Source organism: Marmota flaviventris, chromosome 5, assembly GCF_047511675.1.
Source record: "Marmota flaviventris isolate mMarFla1 chromosome 5, mMarFla1.hap1, whole genome shotgun sequence".
NCBI lineage: Eukaryota > Metazoa > Chordata > Mammalia > Rodentia > Sciuridae > Marmota > Marmota flaviventris.
Genome location: NC_092502.1, coordinates 95,927,408 through 95,937,440, shown reverse-complemented (window position 1 = coordinate 95,937,440; position 10,033 = coordinate 95,927,408). Strand labels below are relative to the sequence as shown.

The 10,033-nt window shown below is 34.8% G+C and overlaps 1 long non-coding RNA gene across 1 annotated transcript; it reads right to left on the bottom strand.

The window, feature by feature from the left end:
- Window positions 1-1,321: 1,321 nt before the first annotated feature.
- LOC114086636 (uncharacterized) lies at window positions 1,322-3,160 on the bottom strand. The gene is made up of 2 exons (XR_003581651.1): window positions 3,104-3,160; window positions 1,322-1,926 (listed from the first exon to the last, which is right to left on the bottom strand). It is a non-coding gene; the product is annotated as an uncharacterized lncRNA (long non-coding RNA).
- Window positions 3,161-10,033: the final 6,873 nt, after the last annotated feature.

Sequence of the window (10,033 nt, the reverse complement as noted above, 5' to 3'; positions counted from 1 at the left end):
AGAGCGCTTGCCTAGCATGTGTGAGACACTGGGTTTCATTCTCCACTACATATAAATAAATAAATAACAAAGGTCATGGGACAACTAAAAGAATGTATATTTTTTAGAAAAAAAGAAAAAATAGAATCTAGATGTTTGGAAAGAAATGAAGTTTGTGTTATTGAGGCGAAAGTAAGATAAACTAAATTTATTATGGTGCATAAAAGGGTTCCCAGAGGAACCTCTATTTCAGTTGAGTGATCAGGACCAGTAAAAGTTAGTGGAATTTGTTTGTGTTTTAGAGAAGGAAGGTTAGAGCGAAGGCAACAAGTATAAAATTCTAGGCACCATGGTATGTGGAAATAACAACTATTTCAACCTTGCTGATCCACAGGAAGAGTCTTAGATACAATTGAAGGACTTTAAATTTTATACTGGAAGTTAAAGAAAGCCATTGAAGTATTCTATGTTATGACATGATTAGATCTGAATTTTTGAAATGCAGTTATATAATTTTCATTAATGTGTAGAAAGAAACAGGAGAATGCAGCAGGAGACAAAGATTCCAGGGGAGGTTTATCCAAGAAATTCAAGTAAAAAGTGAGCCAGACTTATGACAGTAGCTGAAGTCTTGACAGTAAGGTTGGTAAGGAGGTGAGTATTGGGTAATCTGTGTATGAGATCAGAGGGATAAGGTTTGGTAACCAATCAGATTTGGAAAATCTACATTCAGAAGGATTTGTAGTGTTCCCAGGGTGTTTTAGTCAGCTTTCTCACTGCTGTAACTAAAGGATCTGACCAGAACAACTGTAGAGGAGGAAGAGTTTATTTGAGGGCTCACGGTTTCAAAGGTCTCAGTCTATAGAAAGGCAGCTCCATTCCCGAGGCTCAAGGTGAGGCAGAATATCATGGTAGAAAGTGTGGGAGAGGGAAGCAGCTCATATGATGATCAGGAAGCAGAGAGAGACTCCATTCGCCAGGTCCAAAATATACCCCATAGTCACGCCCCAATTCTGACTTCCTCCAACCACATTCTATCACTTCAATTAATGCCATCAGGGATTAATTCACTCATTGGGTTTAGACTTTCCTCTGAACCTTCTTACATTGCCTCACATGTGAGCTTTTGGGGGATATCTCATATCCATACCACAATACTAGGTTACTCCCTAGAACAATAGTAATATTTATAATTATCCATACTAAAGTTTTCATGGATACCAAACAAGTAGAAAAGTTGAAAAATGTTGTCTCCCTAGCCTGACAGATAAACGAGCACTGCTTCCCAATGCCAGGCCACCAACACTACCACACATCGAAATTAGGGAAAAAAGTCTTGGTAGAGAATAACAAAGAAAATATTCACCTTTTTTAAATTTTTGCATATTATATAAAAAATAGAATCTTCACATAATATATCTCAGTGTTATTTCCAAAATCTTTTCAACTCACTGAGTGAAAACAATTCTGATGGAGATATTAGAAGTTTAAAAATAGTACGTCTCCACATCAATGGTATGAAATCCCATAACTTGAATATGCTGGAGTGGAGTTAAATATAAGTGACTGGTTTCCAAAGGTTCTTCTGAAAAATAACAGCTCTGCCGGTGCCAGTGCAGCTTTGTCATGTTCTCACTTCTTGTCCCTTCTCTCATCAAGTCTGAATTTCCAGTCATTAGTCTCGGTGGAATGTGGGATTCTCTCAAATGAGGTTTCAACCTGACACCGTCACAATTTCACCTTTCCATAGCTGAAATAATTTCAGGCATCCATATAATAACCAGCACTAGAGATGTGTAAATAATCTGCCACCGGCTGTTGGTGATTAGGATTGTTTGTCTAAAAATGTCCTTAGGTCAGCTTGCAGGATGCTGTTCTTCTAACCTCTTTCCATTCTGGTTTTTGTTTTTTTGCCATTTGCTGACTTCTCACAGGATGTGAATTTGACTGCAATGTCACAGAAACATAAAGAACTTTTGAGAATTAAGACCACACAGCACAATCCATATTTCATTCACCCTTAATGCTCACAGGAATTCTGTTGATGATGTTTGTAAAAGATGTCTGCATGTTTATTCATGATACTTTGTTCCTCAAAAGATGAATTCTCACTCATGAGACTGGCTCAATTTTTTTTTCTTAATTTTTCTCAGAGTGGTACTAGTCATGAGAAATGAAGAGTTAGTTTATGTCGAAAAGAATGGAGGGAATCTCAGTGTAAATTTGTTAATCTCCTGGAATATCATGTATTTAAAATGGCTTTAGCCGATCCCCAATCCATCCTACCCATACAGACAAAAAATCACTGACATTGAAAATTATAATTCTGTACTATTGTGTAGTGCATATTTTGTTCACTAAGCTGATAATGAGTTCTTTTTAAAGGTGTCACTAATTCATCCACAAGACATTAGCTGTCAAAAAAATGTCAGATTGCTCTTCTAATAAAGTGACATGGTATGAGGTACATCTGAACATAGGCTGCTATTTAAATTGTAGAGCTCACACCTAAGGAAGCAATGTCATTAATTAGAAAAAATGTCTTAAGAAAGATCACAATGTGTTGCAACTCCAGAGTACACACTTAAGATTTTTCTGGACATGAGGAATAAAAGGAAATAATGTTAATTTTCTATTCAGTCCAAACAAATCATTAAGAATTTTTTTTAGTATGCTAAAAAAAAAAAAAAAAAGTATTTTTCTGTCTGGCCATAGCAGAAATGCTGCCACTTTAAATTTTTCTCCATTTTAGTAGCATTCTTCTTTTCTATAAGTTTCTTTTACTTCAGTTTTGTCTCAGTACCTCATTCTTATGTGGAATTACTTAAAGACAATAATTATCATTCTTCCAAAAATGCCTCAGGGCTTACACTGCTGGGAGAGAGAATGAGTTCAGTTTCCTTTGGGCAGAGAGGAACAGGCTTCCCTCCAGCCGGGTTCACCCAGCTACATGTCCTGTTTGACAGACAGCTGGTCTCCTACTGTTAGGATCTAGATTTAGACTCATTCCTCCATGTTGTTTGTTAGGATTTTTCATCAGTCCCAGAAGAGAAGTACTAGATGCTTGTCCTAAAAGTCAAATTTTGTTTAAACAAAGAAGAGTGAAGAGGATGGTTACCCTTACCTCCCCATCCAGATCAGCTGAACACATCCTGAGCCAGTCCAACAGGCTAGGTCTATGCCAGATCCTTTAAATATGATAAAAATGAACAAGCATATAGGAACTTAGATTCAGCAGGGGAATGCCTTCTAAATATAGGGGAATACAAGTAGGCAAATAAGTGCAAAAAAAGTCAAACTTCTCTCAGCTTACAAATTACTTCTTCAGAAAAGTTCCTCTTCCTGAATCTAATTAGGTCTCCCTGTTACCCTTTCATTAATGTGCTTTTATTTTGCTTCATGACGACTATCATAATATGAAATTATATATTTACTTTATATAAATGTATCTTTTAGATATCTCTCACATTACCAAAAGTTCAAAGAAGGCAGGAATTCTGTTTTCCCTTTTCTCAAAATTACTCAGAACTTAACACATTTGGCACTGTGAAAAGAAAATGGTAAAAGTCATTAATGCAAAAACAATTCAATTACCAAAGTGAATATAAATAACATAATTTATTGATCTAAGAAAATATGGGAAGAGTCTATAAAAAGAAGGGAAATTTATATAACTAGGATTCAGTATTTGAAATGATTTTGGCAGTAGTAGGTTAGATTCAAATACATAGTTTCTGAGGAAAGAAGTAAAAATAAATCTGAAGAGAGGTGAGGGACTACTTGTAGAGGTTCTGGTTGACAAACTAAGAATTTCAGGAACTGATTTTATAATGCTTAGTCATAACATTTTTTGATTCTATGTGAAGTTCTGTTTCCTCATCTCAAAAATAGAAATAGCAAGGCTAAAAAAAATTTAACAAGTTGATTTGAGAAATAATATACATGAAGATGTTTTTCTATTTAAAGTGCAATCAAATTTCTTGACATTATACATGGTAAGTACTACAAAATCAATCCGTTTAGATTTAAAATGATGAAAGAACACAGTGCTTCGTTTGTACTGTTCCTTCTCTGTCATTGCTTTCTTCATCTGGCATTTTATGAACAGCTGGACTCTAACGATGCATATAGCACACAACAGTTGAACAGTTCTGCCACCAGCCTCCATGGTTAATTGTAAATGTTATTTGTACCCAACATCGGTAGAATGCATAGTTGTTTCTTTAATGAAATTTGCAATAGCATTCTGCTCTTGCAAGATCTGCTCTTATTTCCACTTTAATGAGTATCATTCTGCCCAATAGGCCTAGTACTGGGACATGCTTCTGGGCTAGAAGGAAGCAAATTGAAAGCTCTGGATTCAACATAATGGTGCACAAATTAAGCCTTTCCCATTTCTGGGAAATAGAATGTCTTACCCTGCTCACTTGTCTCTACTGTTTTCTTTGCCTTTGGCTTTGTGATCTGAAAAATAAGAAACTTGCCCTTTATAATTTGTGAATTATTATTTTCTATTTTATTTCATATTTATCCTGATCTTTAAGTTCTATATGCATCAAATGATCTTCTTTCTTAATTACTTCTTTGATAATAATCATAATTACATTAAAGGCTAATTTTACTGAGCACCTACTATCTGCCAACTACTATCCACACATTTCTGCATCCTTGAAATAATTCTTCAAGATGTGTGTCATCATTCCTACTTTACAGAAGAAGAAATGGAATCTCTGAAATAATGAGTACCTTGTCTAGGTCACACAATTGGTAGACAGCTTAGAATACCTATTTGATTTAATTCAACATCCACTTCCTTTCTTATATTACCACACTAACCCCTGAACTCACTGGCATATGAGATCTTTATTTCCTGCCAGCTTGCTGACTCAAAGCCTAGGTTCTGTCCATATCCTGCCATATTCATTGATTCATTAAACTGGATAAAGTTAGGCTTTATTTTTTATTGATTCTTTTTAGTTATACATCACAGTAGACTCCATTTTGATATAAATATACAAGCATGAAATATATCTTATTCTATTTAGGATCCCATTCTTGTGGATTTACATGATGGTGGGATTCACTGTGATGTTTACATACATGTATGTGGGAAAATTGTTAGATTCATTCTGCTCTCTTTCCTTTTCCCATTCCCCCTTTCTTCCATTCACCTTTGTCTAATTCACTGAACATTCATCCCCTCAGTCCCCAAACCCTTATTGTGGGTTAGCTTTCACATATCAGAGAAATCATTCAACCTTTTGCTTTGGGGGAATGGCTTATTTCATTTAGCATGGTAGTCTGCAAATTCATCCATTTGCTGGCAAATGTCATAAAAATCATTCTTTTTTTATGTCTAAGTAAAATTCCACTGTGTGTGTGTGTGACTTTTTTTCTTTTTAAAAACCATCATTGCTTTACTTACAGAATGACATTAATTACATAGCCTCTAGTGGACTTCTATTCAAAGATGACAAAAAGTGAATTGACTACATTCCAGTCTATAGAAAGACAAATATGCAATATGGCAAAAGAAACACATTTGAAAAGAATCTCAGAGCAGAAGACTTGATGTTGGAGAAGGAGGTAAGTGCTTTACCATTATTAACTTTGTGGAATAATATTTTGGAACAGATATGATCACTCATGCTTAAGTATGGAGAAATGTATCATATGGCTTCATAAAATATATACTCATTTTCTCCTAATAGAAATATATACATACACATACATATTCACTCTTTGCTCTATGTTTCTGTACAGTTTATTTTTAAAGGGAATGACTATTTTTGCAATTTTAAAAAACTGAATAACTAATGACTATGTCCATGCAAAATAGAAAATTCTATGGAAAAAAAAAAAACTTGAACTGTTGAAGGAAAAGTGTTTGCCAACTGTTAATGTCTGTTTTTAGTTCCTGGAACTATAAGTACTATTCTGCTCAATCCTTTGTTTTATTGGTTCTTAAAAATTTTTTAATGATTTACCTTTTCTTTCTAATGGAACAATAAAAGTACCCAGGACATTAGAAAAAAATGAAAAATAGTAGAAAAAAGCTGATAATCCTATAATCCAAAAAATAACCTCATAGTTCTCATAGTCCTATAACCAAAAACTACCATTCTTGCGATTTTATTTAAATATTCTGATACCACATTTTATTTATCCATTCATCTGTTGAAGGGCTCCTAGGTTGGATCATAGCTAAGCCATTGTGACTTATGCTGGTATAAACATTAATATCGCTGCATCACTTTAGTATCCTGATTTTAAATCCATGGGATATATACTAAGAATTGGGATAACAGGGTCAAGTGGTGGTTCCATTCAAAGTTTTTGAGGAATCTCTATACTGTTTTCCAGAGCTGGTTGCACCAATTTGCAGTCCTCCCACCCATAATGTATAAGTGTACCTTTTTTCCCACATTATCACCAACATTTATTATTACTTTGATTTTTGATAATTGCCATTCTGATTGGAGTGAGATGAAATCTTAGAGTGGTTTTGATTTGCATTTTTCTGATTGCTAAAGATGTTGAACATTTTTTCATATATTTGTTGACCATTCATATTTCTTCTTCTGTGAAGTGTCTGTTCAGTTCCTTTGCCCATATATTGATTGGGTTCTTTTTCTTTTTTTAAAGTTCTTTATATACCCTGGAAATTAATGCTGTATCTGAGGTGCAGGTGGTAAAAATGTTCTCCCATTCCTTAGGCTCTCTCTTCACACTCTTTGATGTTTCCTTTGCTGTGAAAGAACTTTTTAGTTTGAATCTATCCCATTTATTGATTTTTGATTTTACTTCTTGTGCTTTAGGAGTCTTGTTAAGGAAATCAGTTCCTGAGCCAAATGTTGCAGTGCTGGGCCTAAATTTTCTTCTAGTATGTGCAGGGTTTCTGTCCTACTACCTAGGTCCTTGATCCACTTTGAGTTGAATTTTGTACAGGGTGAGAGATAGGAGTTAAATTTCATTCTACTACATAAGGATTTCCAGTTCTCCCAGCACCATTTGTTAAAGAGGCTACCTTTTTTCCAAAGTATATTTTTGGTAACTTTATCTAGAATAAGGTAACTGTATTTTTGTGTGTTTGTCTCTGTGTCTTCTAATGTGTTCCATTGGTCTTCTTACCTGTTTGGGAGCCAATATCATACTGTTTTTGTTATTATAGCTCTATAGTATAATTTTAGGTCTGGTATTATGACACCTCCTGTTTCACTTTTCTCTCTAAGGGTTGCTTTGACTATTCTGGGTTTCTTATTTTTCCAAATGAATTTCATGACTGCTTTTTCTATTTCTGTGAAGAAAGTAATTTGAATTTTGATGAAAAGTTCATTGAATCTTTATAGAACTTTTGGTAGTATGGCCATTTTTACAATTTTAATTCTGCCTATTGGAGAACATTGGAGGTCTTTTCATCTTCTCCAATTTTCCTCAATTTCTTTCTTTAGCATTCTGTAGTTTTCATTGTAGAGGTCTTTTACCTCTTTTGTTAGATTGATTCCCAGCTTGTTGTTGTTTCTTTTGTTTTTGTTTTTTGAGACTATTGTGAATGGGATGGTTTTCTTAATTTCTCTTTCAGCTGATTCATCACTGATGTATAGAAACACGCTTGATTTATAAATGTTAATTTACCCTGCTACTTTGCTGAATTCATTTATGAGTTCTAGAAATCTTCTGGTGGAGTTATGTTTGTTGGAAGAACACTGACTATGAAGTCAGAAATTTTGATTAGAGTCTAAACCTTGGCATTTTGTACACACTTCAAGCCTTTGGGAAAGCTATTTAACCCATTCTGAGCCCAGATGCCTTACCTATCCAGTCAGAAGTCTTCCCTAGATGGTCTCTGCCAGTCTTCTCCTCTGAGGCATGCCCTCCGCCCATCTGTCTTGGCACAATGACAGGCTCTACTTTCCACTCCTTTTGTTTCACTGTGTCTGGAATTCTATCTCACGTTTCATGTGTGTTTTCCTAACCAAGCAATATTAGAGACTCTTCTTTATAGAGACAAGTGGTATGCCCACTCTGAGAATGCACTAAAAAGTTCTTTCAGATCTTGGGACCTAAAAAACTTTAGCTTATCCTGATTAATTTTCATGTTAGCCATATAGATATTATGAACTTGTAATTCATCAGACTCTTTCTGTGTTGGTAGCTAGAAAACTCAGAACCAATTATTGGCCTACCTCTACACTATTAAGAATCTTATAACATGCTTTTGCCTACTAAATTTGTATCCAACTTCTTTTACCATTCATTATTTACTCTTGTTCTAATTGTCACAATTATTCATTAACTTTATTTCGTGAAGAATTATGTTATTAAAAGTACATAAAAATATTTTTGAATTGGATACTGGGCAGAAATCTTTACTAATAAGTTTGTAACAATGAATAGAGAGGAAGATGTATAAATTTATTCATAGATTAATATAGTAGTCCAGGATTTGATTTTCTACTGCTACTTACAAAGATTACCTTTTAATTTTAATATTTTGGGGTCTTAAATAATCCACAAAACCATACAAGCATCTAAGGGAGCATTGTCTTTAAGAAAAACTAAAAACTTCTTCAATAGTAACATCATTAAAAATAATGCCATCAAAAGAAAAAAACTTGTCTGATATCCATTAGGATATCATTTGGACACAAAGTGATATGAGCATTTTGCCCACAAAGAAGTTTGTGGGCAAAGTGTTTGTTGAAACCATCCAAGTAACAGCATTGGTAAATTAATCCATCATCCATGCCTTATTAAGATTATGATATGAAAGTATATACACAGCAATATATAAAAGACCACTTTGTTAGTAATGAGGGCACCACAGCCTTATAGGAATAATCCATTTGGAATTCTAAAAGTCTTGATCCAGCTTTAGAACTCTGAATCTCAATATCAAACTTCTTATGTTCTTTTTCTCACCCTCTTCTAGAGCAAATTAAAATGCCCTAATTTCCATTTGGATTAGAAAAACAAAAGTAATGACGTTTGCACTATGTTCAGTGTTTAAAGAATTAATTGATATAAGAACACCATTATTTGGGGCTGGGATTGTGGCTCAGTGGTAGAGCGCTCGCCTAGCACGGGCGGGACCCGGGTTCGATTCTCAGCACCACATAAAAATAAAGGCATTGTGTTGTGTCCATCTACAAAAAAAAATTCTCTCTCTCTCTCTCTCTCTCTCTCTTGAAAAAAAAAAAAAAAAGAACACCATTACTGGTATCGTATTGAAAAACCTTCAGAAATGCATCCATTCATATATACTCTAAAAATGTTAACTGAGAAACTACCATATGCTAGATACTGGTGATATAGCGATAAATAAGACAAAGAGTACGTCTTCTTGAATCTTACATTCTACTAAGGTAAAATGGTGATAGTACAGCGCAGTACAAACAATACAGATAATAACAAAAGTAACTACATATAGTGGTAAGTATTCTAAAGAAAGTAAACAGAAATAAGAGTATATTAGACAGTGTAGAAGAGTTGAAGAGTCAAATAGGATAGTGACACTTCCCAGAGATTAGCAAAAGCAGAATGTCATTATCAGCGCTAGGTTGAAGGGAAAAGGGAAAGAGGCCATGTTACCAGATTCTAGGTGCTAGGGTCATCTGGAGGAAGTTAGAACTGCAGTGTACCTGATGGAGGTGCATCTGATAGAGATACACTGCCACAGAGAAAACACAGGCATTATTAGAGATGTCACTCCAGACAAAGAGGGGGAAGTTGAGTTCTTCAATGGCTGCATCGATGCCACCCATTGGCCAAGTGCAGCAAAAAGTCAGATGACTTGCCTGCCTGGGACATGGAGGCTGCAGGAGTCAGCTCCACAGTCAAACAGCCATTGATAGATAGGCAAGGACTAGATCTGATGTCAAATAAGCCTGGGTTTGCACTAGAACAAAGTGACTAGGAAGCCAAAGAATTGTTATTTTTAATAGTAATAAGGGATGGTTATACTAAGGATATACTAGGGAGTGATGCTTGAACAGGAACCTCAACACAAGAGAATCACAGGGAGATATGAAGAGAGAGTTTCAGATTTAAAAAA